Raw genomic sequence first — 12,588 nt, forward strand, 5'->3', positions numbered from 1 at the left:
GTAATAAAATAGATAATACCAAAACAACAGTGAATACTATTTGGACTGTTTTCAGACATTCAGAGGTCTCTCGATTCCAGAATCTACAGATAATCACTATTAACATTTCAGCATATGTCCTTCCAGGTCTTTTCCATGTCCTTTCCACTGGTTCTTCTCCTAACAGCATTTAAAGGTGTTTATGTCTGTCCCATCCTAACACCACCTTTCCTTATGCTCTGTTTCCCTTCAGCTGTTACCTTATATCTCTTATCACCTCCACAGTCTAGCTTCTTAAACAGCTTGGCTATACTTCTCACCTCCCGATCGCTCCTCACACCACTTAAACTGGCTTCAGTCCCCACTATTCCATGGGAATTGTCCCTACCACAGTCACCCATGACCTTCTCATTGCTAAATCCAGTGGACACTAAGTCCCTTTCTTTTCTGACCTCTTAGTGCCATCTGATGCTGTTGACCACAAATCTCCCTTCCCTGGTTTTTCTCTTACTTCCCTGACTGCTCCTTATCAGTCCCCACTCTGGGCTCCTATTCTTCTATCCACCCCTTAAATGTTGGGGTTCCTCAAGCCTCTGTCCTAGACCACTTCTCACTCTACACGTGTTGCCAGGGCAGCCCCGTCCATCTCTGCACCTTCATTTACCAGCTATAAGCCAGTACTTTTCAAATCTATGTCTCTAGCTCGTACGTCTCTCCTGAGATTCAGACCTATATAACCAACTGTGTGATGAGTATCTTTGGTCACGTCTCGAGCTCAATGTGTTGAAAACTGAATTTATCATTTCCTCCGGCTCCTCCAGTGTCCTCCCATCTCAGTAAATAGCACCTTTATCCACTCAGTTGCCCAAGCCAGAAACACAGACATTAATTATCCCTGACACCATTCTCTCCATCTCTCACATTCATCAGTCACCACGTCCTGGGGATTCTACCTCCAATATATCTCTAGAATCCATTCACTTTTCTCCATCCCTTACTGTCAGCTCTCAGCAGCTCTTAACTGGTCATCCTGTCTCCAGTCTTGCCTCATCATTTACTTAACCACTCTTCTATCATGGGATGTTTAGGTTTCTTGTACATGATTATACTTAAAAAAAATTTTTTTTTTGGTTACCTGAGCTCTTCGTTAGATTGGGTTTTGATTTCATGATGTTAATATATTTGCCTCTAAGGTATGCTTTACAAATAAAGAATCAGGAAAAAGCATCTGATCCCCTTCTCTCCAGACCAAATCTCTCTCCAAAGTCCTGTGTGGTCTAGATTCCAGGGGAATGGATTTCACTGTGTTCCCAGGAGTGGACACACCATTCCTCAGCCTGACAAAGCCCTCTGTAACCCAGGCTGACCGCATCTAGCCAGCCCCGTTCCCAGCCACACACTCTTCCATTCTTTTATGCATCTGGTTGTTCCTTCATCAAGTGTTTATCTAGTACACATAAGGCACTGTGCTAAGAAATACCTTCACTGTAACAGGTCTGTATCCTCATGGCATGCTCCACCCCACCTCCAAACTACATTTGATTTCTGATTCTGGACCTTTGCTCACCACCACCCCGCTACCTGGAATGTCCTCTTTCATCCCCTTCCCAATAGCCTCGTCTTTCCCATCCTTTGATGTAAGCCTACCTTCACTGACCAGCCCAGACCACAGTGATCCCTATACCTTTCTTATCTCTTTTCTCATTTCAGAATGTAATCAATGTATCTTGCATTGCTATTTTATTATTTCTCATATCAATAGTTCTAACTGTAGCTGTATCAGTACTGTCTCTCCATCTGGATTTAAACCCCTGGAGAATCAGAATCATACTTTTTTTCCTTTCTAGGGAATTACTTAAGTAGGAAATTACTTATTAATAGCTGATTAATTAACTAGTTAATTATTTTACTTCTCTGAGCCTCGAGGTCTTCATATCTAGGACTGGATAATAATTCCAACAATTTCGGGTGGTTGTGAGAGTTAAAGATGGCAACAGATGAGAAAAGGTATCCTATTGTGCCTGGCACACAGAAGGTGCCCAATAAATGTTAGTTCTCATCCCTGTAATGTCTAATCCTGGGCTGAAAACACAGTAACTAAAAGTACTTACTTGGAAAATGAATGAATGAATGAATCGGTAAATGAATGACAAAAGGCTGAAGGAATGAAATAATGCATTCCCTGTCAGGGAAAGAGGCACTTTCCTTGGCTGGTATGGGAGCGTATTCTGCCAGAGGAGAGACTGTAGATAGATTTCCTGCTTGGCTCCAAGATCATGAAATGTTGATTAATGGGAAATCAAGTTTGATTTGGGTATCTCTGCTGCAGCCAGCTAATTTTTGTAAGTTTGACTGAATTTGTGATCTGTCAGAATTCCCAGAAGAAAGTAGCAGGCACATGTTTCTTATAAACTGAAAAGAAATTCTTGTGTAAATTAATTTTCACTGGCATAGATCTGGCTCTGGACACTGTAAGAAATGAGAATATGTTGGTTTCAGAGCCCAGGCTATAAATAGTTATCCCCTCACTGTCACTGGTGTTTGTAGAAACTCCTTTTTCACTAATAGTCATTCCATTTGTTTTGAAAAAGACATAAAACTGTCCAAAAAGTCCTGAAGGTCATGACATAAAAGGCCTTTGGGGAGGAGGACACTAAGAAGAGGGGGTGTCATCTCCAAATGCTAACCATTTGGTTTTCTAGCTTCACACGTTGAGTTCATGGTATTAATTTTGCGTTCTTCATGGAGGGAATGACTTTGTGGTCAGCTGCAGTCAGCAGTGACAATTAACCCCTGTCCTCCTATCTTCACCACAGGAAGTGACAGAGGTGACAGAGATTTCTCCATTATTCCCTTGATCCCCTTCTTCATTCCCCGCTCCCCTCTCCTCCCCATTCCTAACAGACCTCCCCATCACCCCACACCATACCTTCCCAACTACATGGAATGTTCTCGAAGAAGAGGGATCATGATTAAGGACTGCAGTCTTGGCACACTGACCCTCCATAAATGCATGAACAAATTGGAGAAATTTATTTTATGTGGCCACAAAATGGCAAATCTGGAAGGGACATCACAGATCACCTAGTTCAGGGACTCCTCAGCAGGGTCCATGGAATTCTAAGGGATCTGTGGGTAGAATTCAATGAGTCCACACATTTGGATGAAAAAGGTTTAAATCTTTATTTTCATTACTAACTGAAATTTAGCATTTTCTTGAATTACAAATAAAGGTAACACCCCACAATAGTGTTGGCACTATCTATGACTTTTTCACCAAAGAAATCTTACTCATTTTTTATATCTCATTATAGATATTACAGGAATCTCAAAATAATCTTTTATTTTCAACATTACTTCAAAATCACAGCAAAATGATAACATTATAAGTAAAAAATTACTTGCCACCAGATCTCATTTGAAGCATTAGTAAAGAAGCATATCTATTATTATGTCAAGTATTTATTCTTTTTTTCAATTATATTGAAAGTTATATCAACATAATTGGTTTCTTTTGTAATCTTTGGTATTTTGTCTCACGCATTTAACAACATTCTACTGAGAGGGGAATCCCTAGATTTCATTTGACTGCCAAAGGGGCCACAGGACAAAAAAAGGTTAAGAACTCAGATCTAGTCCCTGGAAGCACAAAATTTGTCTCACACCATATTCCAGGATCTCTGAGAAAGATAATGAAGACACATCAGGATGCAGAGGGAAAGAATACTGTGATCGATTAGCAGTGTCTGTCTGGGGCACAATATGAAGAAAGTGGTAGAATGGAATTGCATTCTTTCCAATCTAGGCCAGTGCTGCAAATACAACTTTGTGCAACGATGGAAATATTTTATCTGCACTGTCCAATATGGTGGCCACTAGCCTCACATGGCTTTTGAACACTTGAAATGTGGCTGGTGCAACTGAAATTTTCTGTTTTTAGTTCTATTTAATTTTAGTTAATTTACACTTAAATAGCCACCTGTGACTAGTGGCCACTGCACTGGACAACGCAGCTCTAAACTAATCCCACCTACACCTACCTTAGTCACCTCCCACTCCACCCCACCCCCTTTCATGGAGGCGGAACCTCAACCCAGAAAGAGATGGCCTTTGCCAAAGGTCATTGGACCCATTGGTGACAAACCCACATCTCTCTACCTCCCAGCTTGGAGTTTTCTCACTTATACAGCATTTCTAAACTATCATTTAACAGGATGTTCATTCCCTGAACAATGCCCGGTGCGCCATGAGAGAAGAAATTATTCAAAGTTATGTAAGTCCTCTTGGTAGAACAAGATAAGGCACTATCTCTTCATTGCCGTGAGGTCTGATTTAATGACTTCCTTTTTGTTTATGTCAGTTTGAAGGGCAAGGGGTGGAAATAGGAATTATTTTGCTTTTTTGGTCTGCTAATTTGCTTTAAGAAAATGTTCACAGATACTCTGCATAAAAGTATATTGTTTGCTGTTTTGCAATCTCCAAACATTTAAGAAACCTGCTCTAAGCCAGACTGTTTCTGAGGATGATTCATGCCCCAGAGTAGGTCCCCATCTTGATTCAGGGTTAAAGAACACAGACTGTACCATGCCCACTCTGTTTGCAGGAGGGGCCTGTGTTGATGAAGAATTGGTGGTGAGGTGGCCTGAGTGGGGGATGCATTCTGATGAGGTCATGGGGAGGGAATGCCTTCCTCTGCAGAGGTGGGAGCCTGGGGCAGCTGCCAGGGGTGTGGTCTGGAAAGCGCAGCCCTGGGACAGAGGAACAAGAATCATGCATTTGCCCTGCGCATTAGAAATCTTTGGGGGCCTCAACAAGCTGCTTCACAGTTTCACCCTCCTGCAAGCTCAAGCCTCAAGAAACAAAACAAAACAAAGACAAAAACAAAACAAAACAAAACAATGGCCTTTTCTCCTGTCCTGGCTAAGAGAGGGCTTAACCTTGAGTTAACTTTGCCAGTCTGACCGCAGCTAAGGTCTGCCACAACTCAAAGCATTCATAGACAGCAAAACTGGCCAACACACTGATTATAATGTTTTCTAAAGTTTCAGTGGTATATAAACAATTTTCAGAGATTTCTTACTGTGAACCAGCAGGCCCTCCTCCAGACATGCTGAATCAGAATTTTTGACGATGCATCCTAGGTATCTAGGTCTTAAACAAAGCTCCCAGCTGATTCTGATGTACAGTTAGATTTTAGGACTGCTGGCCTAAAAGATGACATCCATACCCTTAATCCTGGCATCCAAGGCCTCTGGGAGCTGGCCCTGCTCTATACAGGTGGAGCATCATAGTGGGAAACATACAAATTGTGCAGTCATTGTCAACTGAAAAAAACCACACAACCTAAAAGCTGAGAGTTGTTTTATTTGGAGACCTTACCGAGGACTATAGCCTGGGAATCAGCCTCTCAGATAGCTCTGAGAAACTGTTCCAAAGAGGTAAGGGAGGAACCAGGATACGTAGGAGTTTCTGAGGTAGTTGAACAGCCAAAGATTACTTCTAATGACAAAAACAAATATCTCAAGTTAATGATTTTAATGCTTTTCTATGTGTGGGAAGATACAAGAGTCTGGGCTCACTGAAATTATTCCTTTGATAAGCATCCTAACTATCTAGGGCCAGTATCCTGTTTTTCTCCATCCTGAATTCCCCTCAGGGTGCACCATCGGGGGTGGTTGCAGTGGCAGGTGGCGGGACACTTTCCTTGTTTACCGGAATGGCAGGCAACGTTTTTGTCCACATAATGATATAAATAACAGCAGCTACCATTCATTGGGTACCTGCCAGGTGCCAGGTATAGGACTAAGAGCTGTAAGTGAATCACCATTTAATCTGCACGTTGGCTCTATTATCACCATTTTACAGATAATACTTTGAGGTTTAGAGTGGTTAAATAATTTGCCCAGGGACACACAGTCAGGAAGGGTAGAAATGGAACTCATCCTGAGGTCTATCAAATTCCAAAGTCCATGCACTTAACCTAGGGTGAGCAACTATCCCAGTTTGCCTGGGACTGAAGGACTCCATTACACGTGGCACCTTCTGTGCTAAAACCAGGATGGTCCTGGGCACACCAAGACAAGCTGGTCACCCTATCTCAACTTGGACATTTCTGCCTGAGATCAGCTCCACCACTTGTGACCAAATTACATCAGGCAAGCCTGCCACCCTTGGGTCTCCCAGGTTCCTCGTCTGAAAACAGGAATTGTCACATCTGTCCCAGAAGGTGGCTGTGAGCATTAGATGATATAGTGCCTGTAACAACATCCACTGAAGGAAGAGGTGAGCTTCCCCGCAGGCCCACCCAGTGGAGCCCTGTGTTGTGTTGCTCAATATGTGTTTATTTGAAATCTGGAAAACTCTCAGCCATGATCTCCTCAAATAATTCTCCATTCTCTCCATTCTCATCTTCTGGAACTCCTATCCAATTGTATATACATTAGCATCTCTCAGTTAAGCCTACACATCTCAGACATTCTCTTTCCCGTTTTAAAAAAGTTTTGTGGGGACTTCCCTGGTGGCGCAGTGGTTAAGAATCCATCTGCCAGTGCAGGGGACATGGGTACAATCCCTGGTCCGGGAAGATCCCACATGCCACAGAGCAACTAAGTCTGTGCACCACAACTACTGAGCCTGTGCTCTAGAGCCCACGAGCCACAACTACTGAAGCCTGTGTGCCACAACTACTGAGCCCATGTGCCACAACTACTGAAGCCCGCACACCTAGAGCCCGTGCTCCGCAACAAGAGAAGCCACCGCAATGAGAAGCCTGGGCACCGCAACAAAGAGTAGCCCCCGCTCGCTGCAACTAGAGAAAGCCCGCACACAGCAACAAAGACCCAATGTAGCCAACAATAAATAAATAGAATAAATAAATTTATTTAAAAAATAAAATCTTAATAAAAAAATATTTCATGGCGCTCTGGGAGAGGTCCTCGGTGCTCTCTTCTGTCTTATTCTTTCTTCAACTGTACCCAACTAAACTTGACAGTAATTATTGAGTTTATCAATAACTACATTTTCATTAGCAGAATTTGTAGCTGGTTTTTCTTCATACCCAGCTGGTCTTGCCTTCTATCTGCCTGCTTTTTGTTTTACAAATGTCTTGGGTTTTCAACTTTCTTTCTCCTTATATCCCTTTGAAACACTCTTCCTGTTTGCTGATTTTGGTGACGATCTTTCCTGGCATCCCCTTGCCTCCTGGTTTGGAATTGAGGTTTGCAGGTGGCTCTGGAGTTGGAGCTTGCTGTGTTTCACTGTGCGTTCTTCCTCCCTCTCTGTTCCCCCCTCTCTCTTGCCGTGGTGTTGCCTCCGCTCTGACCCAGTGGCCCCAGTTAACGACGAAGTCTACTACTGATGGTTCTGACTTCTCTCAGGGGCAGAGACTCTGGCAAGGTGCTGGCATTGCCCTTGACCTGTCCACCTGGCCAGGTCTGCTTCCTTCTCCCTCCCTTGGACTGCAGCTTCCGGCCGGTGGCCGCCCAGGCCATGGTCACTGCTTCCCTTCAGTCTCATTTCACAGGGAGGGGGGTGCTCTCCAGTCCCACATAGGGGGCCTGGCTTTGTCCCTACCTGACTTGGGGTGCTTTTACTCCCCATTATGTCAAAAGGAGCCAAAATGGCCAGTTTTCCCCTTCTGCTCTCAGACCCAGAGCCCCGTGCCCCAGCCTCACCTACCCCCACTTGCAGGTTTGTGTCCTGTGCTGGGGTTTTTTTTGTTTTTTGTTTTTCTTATTGAAGTACAGTTGATTGACAGTGTTGTGGTGATACTTTCAAGTGTATGGCAAATTGATTCAGATAGATAGATAGATTCCTTTTCAGATTCTTTTCCATTATAGGTTATTACAAGATACTGGATGTAGTTCCCTGTGCTGTAACAGTAGGTCCCTGTTGGTTACCTATTATATATATAGTAGTGGGTATATATGTGTCCTGTGCTGTTCATTGAACACTGGGATGTTTTACATCTACGTGTTCCTGTGCCTTTTTGGTTTTCTCTTATTTCTAGTCTGTCTTTTCTCAGCATTTGAGAAGAAGATCCTGAAAGGATCGTCCTACAAAGCCATCTTGACTTAGGTATTTCCCTGAAATTGTGTTTCAAAAGAAAATTAAAATCAAGGAAGATTCAAAGTTCTCATGAATGTTTCCTTTGGCACTTAAAATAATAGTCCCAAGCAACCAGGAGAAAGGAACAGGAAGCCACACTGTGATGACAGCATCTTTATGTGATTTTTCCCAGACCAAAGGCACACGGGGTGGACAAGGAAAGAGCCCGATGCTGGGGCCTCATCTGAGCATCTACTTAACTCAGTGCATGACCTTCGCTGCCAGTTATTGAGCTCCTCCTCTCTCGCTGTTAGACTGAGACCTCCCCCACCAATTCTGAAAGCCTGTGGTTCTCTAACCAAAGGGCAGCATAGCCCAGTGTCCTGTGATCCCGAAGCAGTGTTCCAAGTGTTCCCTTCTTACCTACTCCCACCCTCAAATGACTGCCTGACCACCACCTCCAGGGCTGCCATTCCAGAAATTACAGCACTTAACAAAGTCTGTTTGGGGTCACAGAGAGAAATTTTGCTCAAATGCTACTTAAGCTTTTCATTTTTCTTCTTCCTTTCCCTCTGACCCAAATTTGAATTCCTTACTAGTGTTTCAGAAAGTCCCATTTGGGAGGTAAAGGGAAATAGGGGTGACTGTCTCTTCCACAGAGGGAGACATTGCAGCCAACAAAGTTTCAGGAACTTGCACGAGGTCACCCAGCAAGTGGATAAGGCAGGCCTTTTTTTATTATTATTATTATATATATTTTTTTTTTGTGGTACGCGGGCCTCTCACTGCTGTGGCCTCTCCCGTTGCGGAGCACAGGCTCCGGACGTGCAGGCTCAGCGGCCATGGCTCACGGGCCCAGCTGCTCCGCAGCATGTGGGATCTTCCCAGACCGGGGCACGAACCCGTGTCCCCTGCATCGGCAGGCAGACTCTCAACCACTGCGCCACCAGGGAAGCCCAAGGCAGGCCTTTTGAAGGCAGGTCCATCTGCTTCCACAGCTGCCCCGCCTCAGCATAGCATGTCATTCCCGGGCAGATGAAGGGTGGTCCTCTGAGCAGCTGCCATAGTAACAAGGGTCTCTGTAGTATCTCTCCAACCCTATTGATGGCTCTCAGAGAAATTCCTCAGTCAGAAAGCCACAGGTGACCACGGGTACTTACCAGCAACTCTAGCACCCACCCAGGTTTAGGGCTAACTTTTCTACAAATATCCCACTAAATCTTGCCAATTGGGACCTTTACTGAAATCCCGGGGCACAATTTTTGCAGATCAAGTCAAGATCTCTTTCTCCACTCACCATCAGTTAACTATCAGGGCACTGTTACAACCTCAGAGCAAAGCTCCTCTGCCAAGAGAAATAGGTCTCTACTTTCTGTTGTTTTCTTGACTTCATAATTCTTGGCTTAGGGCAAAACTGTGAAGCTGGCAGCTTTCATCCCCACCACCCCTGCTGGCTCTCTGCTCTGCACCCTTTCCTCTCTTCAGAGGCCCTGTCACCCTCACCCCTGCCCCTCATTCCCACCCCCTCCTCACTCAAAGCTGCTCACACCAGAAAGACAGAGATTTGGGCATGGCAGCAAAAAGGGGACTCTGTCCCAGGGGATTTCCATATTGAAGAGAGTGCATTCTTTAAGCATGCACCTGTCCACCTGTGTGCACGTGCATGCATACACACACACACACACACCACACACACCACACACTCACACAAGGTTTATTGTTTTATGATTAAATAATTGACACATGTACATCACAGAAAATTTGAAAAGTACAAAAAATATAAAGAAGAAAGTCAAAACCTGTAATCCAACCACCCAGACAAACTTCCATTAACTCTTTATTTCCTTCCAGTTCTTTGTCTTAATGTATATGCGTATATGCATGCATGGATATATCACACATATATACATTCTAAGGTCTGTTTCAAGGCTATCTTGTTTCATTGCTGTGACTGCCAGTTCTCCCTCAGTACCACAGTGCTGGCATTATTATTGTTTTATAATCAACGTTAATCCCTGATGGCTCGAATTCTCCATCATCACTTTTTTTCAACATTTTAAAAATTACTCTCAACTCTTTCTTTTTCCTGGTGAATTTTAAATTTATTTATTTATTTATTTTTGGCTGCATTAGGTCTTTGTTGCTGCACGCGGGTTTCTACTCTTTGTTGCTGCACACGGGCTTTTCTCTAGTTGGGGCAAGCGGGGGCTACTCTTCGTTGCGGTGCGTGGGCTTCTCATTGGGGGGCTTCTCTTGTTGCGGAGCACGGGCTCTAAGCACGCGGGCTTCAGTAGTTGTGGCACAGAGGCTTGGTTGTTGTGGTTTGTGGGCTCTAGAGTGCAGGCTCAGTAGTTGTGGCGCACGGACCTAGTTGTTCCGTGGCATGTGGGATCTTCCCGGACCAGGGCTCGAACCCATGTCCCCTGCATTGACAGGCGGATTCTTAACCACGGTACCACCAGGGAAGTACCCTGGTGAATTTTAGATTCATTGTGATAAATAAGCCATTGCTTGTTGGGTTGCAAGTTTATTGCACTTATAAATTAATTGGGTAAAATTGGCATTTTTACAATATTCGAATTTTCCGTCCAGAAATATTGTATGTCAGACCTAGATCTTCTTTAATATGTTTCAATAAAGTGAAGAGATTTCCTTCAGATGGGTCCTACATGTTCTTTTTGAGGTTTCTTAATATTTTTATTTATTTATTTATTTATTTATTTTTGCAGTACGCGGGCCTCTCACTGTTGTGGCCTCTCCCGTTGCGGAGCACAGACTCCGGACGCGCAGGCTCAGCGGCCATGGCTCACAGGCCCAGTCGCTCCACAGCATGTGGGATCTTCCCGGACCAGGGCACGAACCCGTGTCCCCTGCATCGGCAGGCGGACTCTCAACCACTGCGCCATCAGGGAAACCCTTCCTGGAGAAATTTTTAAATGTACCCTTGAATTTGATTCATCGATGTTCTATTTAGGATTTGTACAGCTGCCATATGCACAAGTGAGATTAGTTTACAGCAGCATGTCCCAAAGTCTGTTCTATGGAACACTATTGCTATGAATTGTTCTACAGAAAAAGGAAGAGAAGGGAAGTCCTGTGTTAAAACTAATTTAGAAAATACTACATATCCCTCTTGGAGATTCACAAGGTATATTCCCATTTTAAGATTCTGAGACAAGCTGGGGTTAAAAAGAGAAAAAAGAGAGAAACTTGGGTTTAAATTCGCATAACCCATTATTTCCCAAACTGATTGACCATACGAGTCCCTGTCTGACATAATTCCTATTAACACCTTGCAGAGCTCATGTCTGAGGCATGCACTTTGGAAACTGTCTTTATCAGTGTTGACACTGGTTTCACTGGAAACCTCTTCCATCAGAAGTTCTAATCAAAGTCTTATAATCAATTAAACTCTGTTGCTGCTACCCTACACGGTAAGATACTTATTGTTTCTTCCAATTAAAGTTGATGCCTTTCAGTTTCATGATTCTGAGACATTGTCTCACTCCACTGGGTCCCTTTGGGATCTCAAGGATGCAGAAAAACTCAACCTTCACATGGGTCCAGTTCGGTGTTGTCTTTATTTAACCTTCCTTCCAAGCTTGACTGGCTCTTCCTTGATCTTCTCCTCAGTTCACGGGACTACATGGCCTTGGCCCTCCGCCAGTGATGTCTTCACTCCAAAGCAGCCTGACTCTTCAACTCAAGTGACCTTATGTGGCCCAGGTAACTTTTCCTCCATCCCTTGCCCTGCATCCTGAAACCGTCTATTCCCACTCACCATCCCCTTTGCTCTCTCTTCTCCTGCCAATTCCAAAATCCCACTTTTTCTATAAATACCCAAGAGATACTCAAGACTGAGAAACACATAATCTTAGTTGCTAAAAAGTTCCCAGAAGCAAAACCCTTCTAGACGTTGCAGGGGATAGATAGATTTACCATATAGCCTCCACCCTTCGGCAGCTCTGATTCTTGTGCTGGGGATGAACAAGTATCAAATCATTGCAGCGAACCTTTTGCCCAGTGCCTGGCATAGGAAGAGCTTAGTAGCCATTGACTAACATCACACTGAATAGAAAGTGATAAGTGCCTTATAGAGTTATGTGTATGGTGTGTGGTTAATCTTCTGAAGAATTCACAGAGCAGTGACATTCGAAAGGGGTTTAAAAGGATGAATAGGAGCTCATGTGGTAGAGCCAGGAGGCAATGAAACACTTTGCAGCTGAATCAGACTTTCCAAAGCTCTTTCACATACCAACCCCACTCGATCTTCACGACACTGTGAGGTAAACTTCATTGTTGCTAAACCCATTTTTCTTTTTTTTTCTTTTTTTTTCTGCTTTATAACAAATTTAATCAGTTATACATATACATATGTTCCCATATCCCCTCCCTTTTGCGTCTCCCTCCCACCCTCCCTATCCCACCCCTCCAGGCGGTCACAAAGCACCGAGCTGATCTCCCTGTGCTATGCGGCTGCTTCCCACTAGCTATCTACCTTACGTTTGGTGGTGTATATATGTCCATGCTGCTCTTTCGCTTTGTCACAGCTTACCCTTCCCC

The 12,588-nt window shown here is 44.0% G+C and overlaps 1 long non-coding RNA gene across 4 annotated transcripts in view; it reads left to right on the forward strand.

Annotated features, from left to right (window-relative positions):
* The window catches only part of LOC309801917, a 139,820-nt gene that overhangs the window by 86,076 nt on the left and 41,156 nt on the right, over positions 1 to 12,588 (forward strand). For all 4 annotated transcript variants that reach the window (XR_014293684.1, XR_014293685.1, XR_014293686.1 and 1 more), the window contains one exon: positions 11,659 to 11,751. This is a non-coding gene — a long non-coding RNA (uncharacterized lncRNA). The remainder of the gene's footprint in view (positions 1 to 11,658; positions 11,752 to 12,588) is intronic.

This window comes from Mesoplodon mirus (genome assembly GCF_964341445.2).
Source record: "Mesoplodon mirus genome assembly, chromosome: 4".
Taxonomy (NCBI): Eukaryota; Metazoa; Chordata; class Mammalia; order Artiodactyla; family Ziphiidae; genus Mesoplodon; species Mesoplodon mirus.